General features: G+C 34.6%; 1 long non-coding RNA gene across 5 annotated transcripts; it reads left to right on the top strand.

Annotated features, from left to right (window-relative positions):
- Nucleotides 1–569: 569 nt before the first annotated feature.
- LOC132054237 (uncharacterized) lies at nt 570–7,432 on the top strand. Of its 5 annotated transcripts, XR_009414241.1 has the most exons (8): nt 570–761; nt 4,493–4,555; nt 4,757–4,831; nt 4,909–4,955; nt 5,336–5,399; nt 6,064–6,244; nt 7,015–7,109; nt 7,219–7,432. It is a non-coding gene; the product is annotated as an uncharacterized LOC132054237 (long non-coding RNA). The 5 variants fall into 5 exon arrangements; XR_009414238.1 differs by having other exon boundaries at nt 4,909–5,399; nt 6,981–7,109; XR_009414237.1 differs by having other exon boundaries at nt 571–761; nt 4,909–5,399.
- The last annotated feature ends 2,209 nt before the right edge of the window (nt 7,433–9,641 follow it).

Genomic DNA, 9,641 nt, shown 5'->3' with positions numbered 1-9,641 from the left:
TATCCACACCGAGACTAACCCCCGTTATAAAATTCCGATTAATAAACCCTCGAACAAATTGAATGAAAATAATTGTGCTAAAATTCTCTAAGAATTTCAGCACAACTTGAAAGAACAAGAAAAACGATTTCTTGGTTCTCTTGGTAATTTTGTGCGGCTGTGTATTATATTTTCTCTATCTCCTGAACGTTGCCAACATCTCGTATTTATATAGAGATTAAGTTAAAGTCCTAACCTAGTAGGACATGTAATTGGTTGCAGTGGAATTCGTTTCCAAGTCCAATTCTAATTTGGATTTGTAGATCCCATTCAAAATGGGATCACGTGATAGAACTTATCCCATAAATTTAATTTTAAATTAGACATCACATCTGAACTCTTAATTAATATATATATATATATATATATATATATATATATATATATATATATCTCTATTTAAACTATTAATAAGTATGAGTCGTCTTGGATGACGAAGGTTAATTTGGTAAATAAGCCAAAAATTAGCTCTTTATTTTATTTTACGTTTCTACCATCTCATAAAGACACGTGTCTATTGCAATATACAATGTAGACACGTATTTTGCCCTTACCTGCCACAAACCCACTTTCCCCTTTGCCCTTTCTTCCACGAGCCCACTTACTCTTACGTTTTTGTTTCTCAATTCGCTGTAATTTTCCTGATTGGTACTCTAAGAACCTTCAGTAAAATCAATATTCCCCCTTTTGTTTGCATGGCTCTCGCAGGCATTGTGGATTAGGTAATTCTTCTCCTTAAACGCTCTTTTTTTTTTTTTTTTTTTTTTTGTAAATAAATGTTAATTTTATAGTACTAATTTTCTTGCATGTTTTGGGTAACAGAGATGTCACGACCCACTTTGCTTAGGCCGTGCGGGCACTTACCTTCCCATCTCGGGAAGCGAACCCTTATCCCAACAATGGACTAATACATAAATTGAAGAAAGTTAAGTAGCGGAAATCAATAAATATGTAAGTCTCACGATATATATATAGATAGTAGTAAAAAGTGCGGAAGACAGTAAATACCCCTAGGGTCTATTCTGGATAATACAAGAGCATCTAGGGAGAGTAATACAATCTAGAAGTATTAATACAAAATATCTATGTCTCTGTAATAAAAGTAAGACATATAATGAGAAAGTCTTCAAGGTCAGAGAACGTCATGCTCACCTCTGCAACTCGGGTAACCGAAAAGTCCCGGCAGACCACGGGTCGAGAGAAGTAGATCCGATTTGGTACTCAGCATTCATAAAGAATGCAACAAGTGCAGATAAAGACAAACAATAATCGGTAGGCATCATCGGCCGACTAAGTATAGTTAACACAATTCAGAAGATAAAGCAGATAAACAAGGAATCTAGAAAGTATAAGACAATATAATCACAACCAGATATCCGTCATCCCCTACGTAAAGCATCTAAACCCAAATCTGTCAAGTCCGAATGCATCCGATCCAATCCAATCACCACAATAGAATCATCAAGATCCATCATCATAACAGAGTCGTCACAATCCAATCATCACAACATCTCGATCAAGTCATAATGCAATGATGTGCAATAATGGCATGAATGCAATGTCATGCCATGCAAATGAGATGTACACATGTACTCCGGATGGAAATATCGACGTCTCGGTAGCACAACCCAGCGTGACTCGCGAAGTCTAAGTGTCACCCGTCCCAGATCTTTGTCCAACAGACAGACGGGACCCTGGCTAATTGCTCACAGGAGGAGTCTCACCGGCACCACCCTGGGAGACCCGCGGAGTCCATGCACTAACAACGATTCTGGAATAACATCGGAATCGGCCATGCAACAACGATGCCGGAATGTCTCATCGGACATCGGCCATCTCACATTCACTCAAGTAAAAAAGTCTGTCAAATATCAGTTTTACACAATCAATGATTCCGGAATTGAACCTCGGACATCAGCCTTCTCACAATCACTCAAGTAAAAATAGTTCATCAAAATATCAGTTTCATATAATCAACGATTCCAGAATGGATCTTCAGACATCAGCCTTTTTGCAATCACTCAAGTAAAAGAGTTTATCAATTATCAGTTTCGCTCAATCAACGATACCGGATCATCACCGGGTATCGGTCATGCATGAATATGAGAGAATGCGTGCAATGCATATATAAATCAATCAAGTTCAATATCACAAGTACCACAATGGGGTACGCCAACAAATATCACATCACAATACCAACAGTAGGTATGCCAACATATATCAATAAGTCAAGTACCAACAGTGGGTATGCCAACAATATATTCAAGTACAAATACCAACCACAGGTATCTCAATTCTATCCAAATCAAGATGACAAGACAGAAGTCGATAATTACTAACTACACATGGCATCAAGCCAACATAATTGAACAATCAAGCACGCATAACGGGGTGGCTAGTCCCAACACGCATCAAGGCCCAACCTAAGGCAATATTCATCCCAACTTCATACCTGAAAGTTCACATGTTGTCTCCGACCTTATAATCTAAATATGTGATTCACTATACGAAGTCTCATTATAGGTAAACAATAACCTACCTAGACTGCCGAACCGCAACACCAACAAGTCACTCTTTTACCTTGCCTTCCTGCGTTTCTCGTAACCAAAGTAGTCTAAGCATAATCGAATTCTATATTAGAAATCATGAAGAATGATACTAATATTGCTATGATATCAACTAGGTCCATTTAACCCTAGAAATTGGGGAAACGGGCCCATAAGGGCAAAACGGGAAATTCACGGGCAAAATACCAAATTAAGTACTAGGCAATCATAATCCCACCCTTAGTTGTTGATTTAGCTTAATAATTAGCCTAGATTCTGATTTCATGCAAAACCCCCAAATTGGATATAAACTCTAAATCTCCAAATCCGAAATTCAACGTTAAAAGTGGAAGATCTATGATTAATGAGCCTAGATTAGTCAATATCTAACAAAACATCACCAATTTATTCATTAATAATCCTAGGAACAATGTTCTTCTAAACCCTCTTTCATCTCTTACCACCTTGGGTTCATTAAGGGAAAAGGATGAATCTTACCATGATTATGGTTTAAAGGAAGAATGAAGAAGTGAGTAGGAATTACCTCCAAGATTTTCCTCCAAATATCCTTAAGAGTAGTTTCTTCAAGCTCAAATATCGAAATGGGTAAAATGAGGGTCTAGGACTGTTTAACACTTCATTAATGTCATTAACTGCCTGTCACCCGCTGAAGCGGTACCTAGACCGCCCCAGCGACCACCTGGCCGCTTCAGCGGTAATGACTAAAAGTCATGTAATCGCTCCGGCGCGGGGCTCTGCTCTAAAGAAAGGCCGCGCGCGCCCGCGTGCCGCCGCTAAAGCGGGCACCAGACACCAGAAACTTAATCCAAGATTTCCTTTCGATCCGATTTTCTGACTAATTCTCCAGGCCATCTGCTCGCATACCAAATACATAGTCCCACATAAAAATGTGCTACGAACGCGCCTGTGGCCTCGAAATTTCCAACGGAGGTCTCGTTAACCAAGTCAACCTCCGGTGCCTTAATTCCAAATTTCCAACCCAAGTCCCGAAATGGACCCAAGTAAATTAAGAACCGAACCAAACATACACACAAGTTCTAAACAACCATACGAACCTCTCGGAATCGACGAAATTCCGAAAAAGGGTCGTCTGCCCAAAAGTCTACTTTGGGTCAACCATTTTTCACTTTAAGCCTATATTTTCACCAAAGTTGCCGGAATTCGGTCTAAGCACCCCGGGAAGCATATCAGTGGTCCCCTCAGGTCAAAAGCGAGCTAACCAATGCTCAGGAACGGGCAAAAACGCCGAAAGAACTATAACGACCAAACGGGTTGTTACAAGTAGATACCTCTCAGTTTCTTCTTGTGTTTTTTTTTTCCTTTTTTAGCTTCTGTAATTTTTTTGGGGGGTTTTGGTTTTGATTTTTCTAGTTATGGTACGCTAATTGTCTTTAAATGTTTTTTTCTTCGTGTTTCGTGGTGTAGTGGATTAGCAGTCCATTGAGATTGTTGTAAAGAAAATAAATCCAACTACGTTACTTTTTGTTTATACTTTTCTTTGTTTGGATAAATACACTAGAATTTATATGCTACTTTTGACATTGCTATTAGTTTTTTTTCTTTCTGTTTGGATGTTTTGGGTTAGCATACATTAGTTGAGCTCATTTGTACATGCATGTACTGTCAATTTCGTTTTAGAAATCCTGTAAGCATTTATAATCTACACTCTTTCAAATTTCTATTTCAATGTCTTTTTTACACGTGGTTTTGTTTCTCAATTGGAAAATTGATTTTCCATTGGCATAACATTTGACAATCAAATGAAGGAAATAAATAACCTTTCTTTTACCTTTTTGAATAAAAAATAATCTATAATTATATACTGATTCACCCCTGCTCCTTATGATGTTTGTGTAACATCGTGTTTCTAATTTTTCTAATTGCAGAATAAGCTTGATCCTAAGGTTAAGAAGGGAAGAAGCATCTTTAAGAAAGGAGGCAATTGTTAAGTAGGTTTTGCAGTTAAATATATTTTATTTGTTGATAAATCAGGAAAGAGATTATTGAAAATGAACAAAAAGACTCACGAAACAATTCAACTAATAACATATTGGGGGGTTCAAATATAATGGTAAGCTAAATTAAGCTACACTCTGTCTTATACAAAATAGAAATGTTATTTTGTAATCTCTTATATATAATTAATGTAGGTACATCATTAACAACAAGGTTCAAATGACAATACAAATTGACCTACCTTATCCACATCCCCAATTATATACAAGGTATTACACTACCCCTATGTATAGTGTGTTTGTTTCTTTATTAGTATTAATCTAACAAATAGTTTTTTATTTTGTAGCTTGATGGAATACGAAAATGATCATGACAGAATATAGATAATATAAGGTGGGTAAGGTAGATCATAAATTTTATTTATGTTTTTTCTTTTCGCGGTGGTATTACAGTCACAATCTTGGTAAGGTACTAACTTTTTTTATTTCTATTCTAGAGTTATCTATACCTTTTGCTCTTTTCTTAATTGATTCTGCAATGCAAGTTTTCTTTTTAATAATTGGTTGTTAAATTTCTTGGTTCCGTCCAAATTGCCTCTCGAAGAACATTCTCTGAGGTTGCCGCATTTGGGAGAGTTGAGACAGCTGCACTAGGGATATTGTTCTGGGGATTTTTCCCTCTTCTCCTTCGCTGTCTTGAGCTTTTGGCTCTTTTGTTAACTAATTTTGCAGATGCATATATTTATTCACTGTTCTGTGTCAATTTCATAGCAGTCAAATTTTATTAAGAGGAATGCAATGAGAATAGAGGAAGGCTATGTGAACAAAATTTCCAAAGGTTAGTAATGCACTTAAGTTCTGTCTACTATTTTGGTTATTTTCAGCATTGTAGATGACAAAAAAAGAGTAACCTTGGTTTTTTTTTTTTTTTTTTTTTCAAAAATCCAACAACAAGGCAGTTTGTTCTAATTTTGGCCGGAGCATGTCTCTAATAAAAGAAAGACTTACTTCTTGAAAGTGAAGCCTTAAGTTTGAATTTGTTGCCTTCTGCATCGTGTAGACTTGTGAAGTTTAGATTATTTGTGTGACAATAAAGTTATTACTATCAACATCAGCCGATAATACCCAGGTCATTTGATATTTTGACTTAAAAATTACTACTGTGAATAAAGTTCTCAGGATGGAGCCAGCAAAATAAAAGAATAATAGTATCTGAGTTGATTCATATTGAGTAGAAATTGATTTTCACATGTCATGTGAATATGAATAAAAAATTGTCTTCAAATTGTAAATGGTGGGACTATCTGGTAATTTTATTATATTTTGAATACCATTAACTTAATAGAAAGGGGTTATATTTTAATAAACTAACATATTTGTCATTAATGCTCTATATTATGGTTTTCTTTGTATGCTCGTGGTTCACAAATAGTTATAAAAAAAAAATGGTTGAAGTGAGGGTGTTACAGGAGTCAACTGAAAATTTGGTTTTCCTTGTGTAGGGAATGTGTTTCTAATGCATTGTGAGTGTGGTGGATGGATTTTGCATTCGTGCTAGCTTCCACTGGGTTTACATGAAGCTATATACAATGGAGAATACAAGAAGTTATAGTTTATCTACAAGCAAGCATCTCCATGGCTTTTGCAACTGTTGTCACTCTTAATCCATTATCTTTTAATGAGGTATCTACTATATGCCAGTAAGAAATATAGAATGGTTCGGGTACTTGCATTCGATTGTATTATGCTTAAAAGTCCTTATTAGGATAGTAATGGGGAGGGAGGATGTATGCCTATATCCTTTTATGCCAACTGATCTAACTCCTAAACCGATTTTCTCTATTTTTTAAAAGGGAGTAAGGTTATCATCTAATTATCTTCCCCTTTGTTATATCAATTCTCATGAAATTTTAAATACCTTTATAGGGTGTGCGAGGCATTTTTCTAGAAAACTTATTTGAATTTGATTCTTGTGGCAAGAAAGCTAATGTTCAATGCTGATAGAGCACTCTTGGTGGCTTAGCTGCATTTCAAGGAAAAAACTTGTCTTGCTTGTGAGAGATAGAACTAAAGGAAAAAAGAAGTAACAACTCATAATCTCTTGTGTATATTTTGTAACATTGTAATTCTTCTGGTGGGCTGCAAAATTTTGTTTGTAAGAACGAAATCATTCATTTGACGAAAAGTGATTGCTCAGATTCAACAGGAAGATGTATAGTTCATTTAAAAATGCTTACAATTGAAGCATGATAGTGATACTGGAATCTATGATAGTGAAGGAAGGTGCATGTTTACTTCTTTCCTCTTCCTTCCTAGATTTCTCTACCGATCGACTTATATTGGTTAATGATGTTGTCAGACTTTGATTACAAGTCTGGCTAAACTTAGAAACTTACAAAACCATCTTACCTTTGTGAAGGTTTGGTCATGAAATTTTTGAGTTGATATTTTAGGAACAAGCACTACCAAATTGAAGCCCCTTCACGACCCAAGAATTGGATGAACATTAACTCAAGGCAGAGAAGGAGCCTATAAACCCTTCGATATAGTAATATTTTGTTCTCCATCTCAAAATTGAAGTTTGTATTACGTCGGCTCAATTATTAATATATTTTCCCTCTTTGAGAAATAGTTAAAATAATAAACTTGATCTGCAGGACTGCTGGTTTATCAGAGTGGAGTGTACTATGGAGTCATATATCTTTGGTTCTGTGTCACCTTCTTTTGGTAGACATTATTGTGAGTTTCATTTTCTTTTGTATTTCAAAAGACGTAGACTCATTCACTTCTTTGTGGTTGTATATATTTTGCCTTCACAATGTTGAATACGTTGTAATTGCAAAGTTTCATGAAATGGACTTTGCCACCTCCCTTTTGTTGCCATTTACCAATGAACTTTCGTTCAAGTACTTTTTTGATAATCTTGATTTGCAATGTTCAGTATTTTGAAAGATCCTATATATATATATATATATATATATATATATATATATATATATATATATATACACGGGGGCGGATCCACCCTATAGGTTGGGGGTGGCATGGCCACCCCCTTGATAAATAATTTTTTTATATACTTATGTTGTAATTTGCTTAAATTAGGTTAAATATTTGATCCCGCCACCCCCAGTAATAAATTAGACAAAGGTGTCACGGCTGGTAGGCAAGTTTTAATCTATCTTGAATATTTTTTCGACTCCCGTTTTTCTTTACGCTTTTTACTTCCTTTGTACCAGTAATTTCCTTTTCGGCTCTCCCAATTTTCTATATTTTCTTTTTATTATTTATATTGCCTTTCCTCTTTTCTATTATTTTATATGTGATCTCTAGCGAGAACACACGAATAGAAACTTCAAAATCCCTTAAATTAAGTATTTCTCTTAATCTCAAATCTGTGAATATTTAAATCGAAAAACTTGGGTCTGAGATCAATGGGAATTTTGGATTGAGATCAAAATTCCTCTTTTTTTTTAATAATTTCTTTTGTTTATTACTCCCTTCCTCCATGTTTTCTAGTCTATATTTGACTTGGGACACTCTTAATAAACAATAAATAAAATGAGAAATGAATTGGAGTACTTAATAATAAGGGTAAAATAGGTATAAAATGGTAAATTATGTCTTGGTTTTTCAAACTATATAACTTACAAGTAAAAGTGGACATATATTTTTAGTATAATGGACAAATAAAAATGGACGGAGGGAGTGTACTATAAAAATTTATGCTATTCTGTAATTATTAAATTCAATTTAAATCACTTTACTACTTAAATTGTGATGGAAATTTCGTAAGTACTGCTTAGAAAAAAACATGAAATTTATGATTTATTTTTGAGAACTTGTAGTTTATCTAATTCTACATTTATTTATGGGGAGTATTTACCTATTGAAGAGTTTTTCTATTATTTTTCTTATTTTGATTGGCGTAATTCCCTTATTGAAGATGTTGTTTTACTTGTGCAAATTCATTTTTTAATATACATAAGAGATGCAAGTCCCTTGGTGAAAATGTTGATTTTACTTCTGTTGTTAATGGGTGTTAATGAGTGTGATTCCTTGTTTAAGATGCTAATTATGTTCGTTTTTTGATTTTTGAGGTGTAATTTTCATATTTGTAAATAAATAAAAAAAGCCTATTAAGTTGAACCGAATAAACTAAAAAGAGATGGACTCGACCTAAATACACGTTCCTAACAAGATGTACATTGAAGAAAATTGTGGCACCCGCCACCTTCAAATCCTAGATCCGCCTCTGTATATATATATATTCACTGTGAATGCATAGATATATTCTGAAGTAAGGATGTCTCATTATTGAGTGTAGGCATAGTGGAGATTTTGGTGTAACTTTTTATCCAAACTATGACAACCTCACCGATCGAAATAAGTAGAACTCTTGGAAATTTGCACATCAATTTTTCTTTGTTTCCACTTTCATTTCCCCTATCAGGTCCTTGAAAAAATGGGATAAAGAACATCGTATCAGCAGATTACATAAATTGTCCTAGAATGTTTTTAAGGAATATTTCTTGGATAGAGCAAACTTTAGGACTCGATGCTTAATGTTTTTAATTTCACGTGTTATTCCTGCATGTTTTTATTGAGCCTGTCGATGGAGTCTTATCCAGAGTGAAACATTAATTGATCTGCTAAGACAATTTTGAAGCATAAACGCCCTATTGCCATTGGTCAATCCACATATTCAAGGCAAACCTTGTTAATAGTTTACCTGAGTTGTTTGATCTTGTGAAATGGCTACTCCCTTATTGGGGAAATATATCATTTATTCACGTTTTATAAATAGTAACAAGCAAGTTTGTATTGGAGTAACCTTCCTATGAGTGCTATGTTTTTTAATTTGTTTTGCTCTAAAACAAGCTTCAGCGTATTTCGCTCTACTAAATAGAACCTTTGAGATATTCTAATGATGTCTGATAACATCGGGTATACACCCGTGCCTTGCACGGGTACGACCCATCTAGTATACTAATAAATATTAGTTATAAGTATCAAATATATATCACATATATATTGATAATTATTTCAACCAAGAGATATAATTTTATTTACTATTCCA

This window comes from Lycium ferocissimum, chromosome 1 (genome assembly GCF_029784015.1).
Source record: "Lycium ferocissimum isolate CSIRO_LF1 chromosome 1, AGI_CSIRO_Lferr_CH_V1, whole genome shotgun sequence".
NCBI classification, from domain to species: Eukaryota; Viridiplantae; Streptophyta; class Magnoliopsida; order Solanales; family Solanaceae; genus Lycium; species Lycium ferocissimum.
This window is presented reverse-complemented; position numbering and strand designations above follow the sequence as displayed.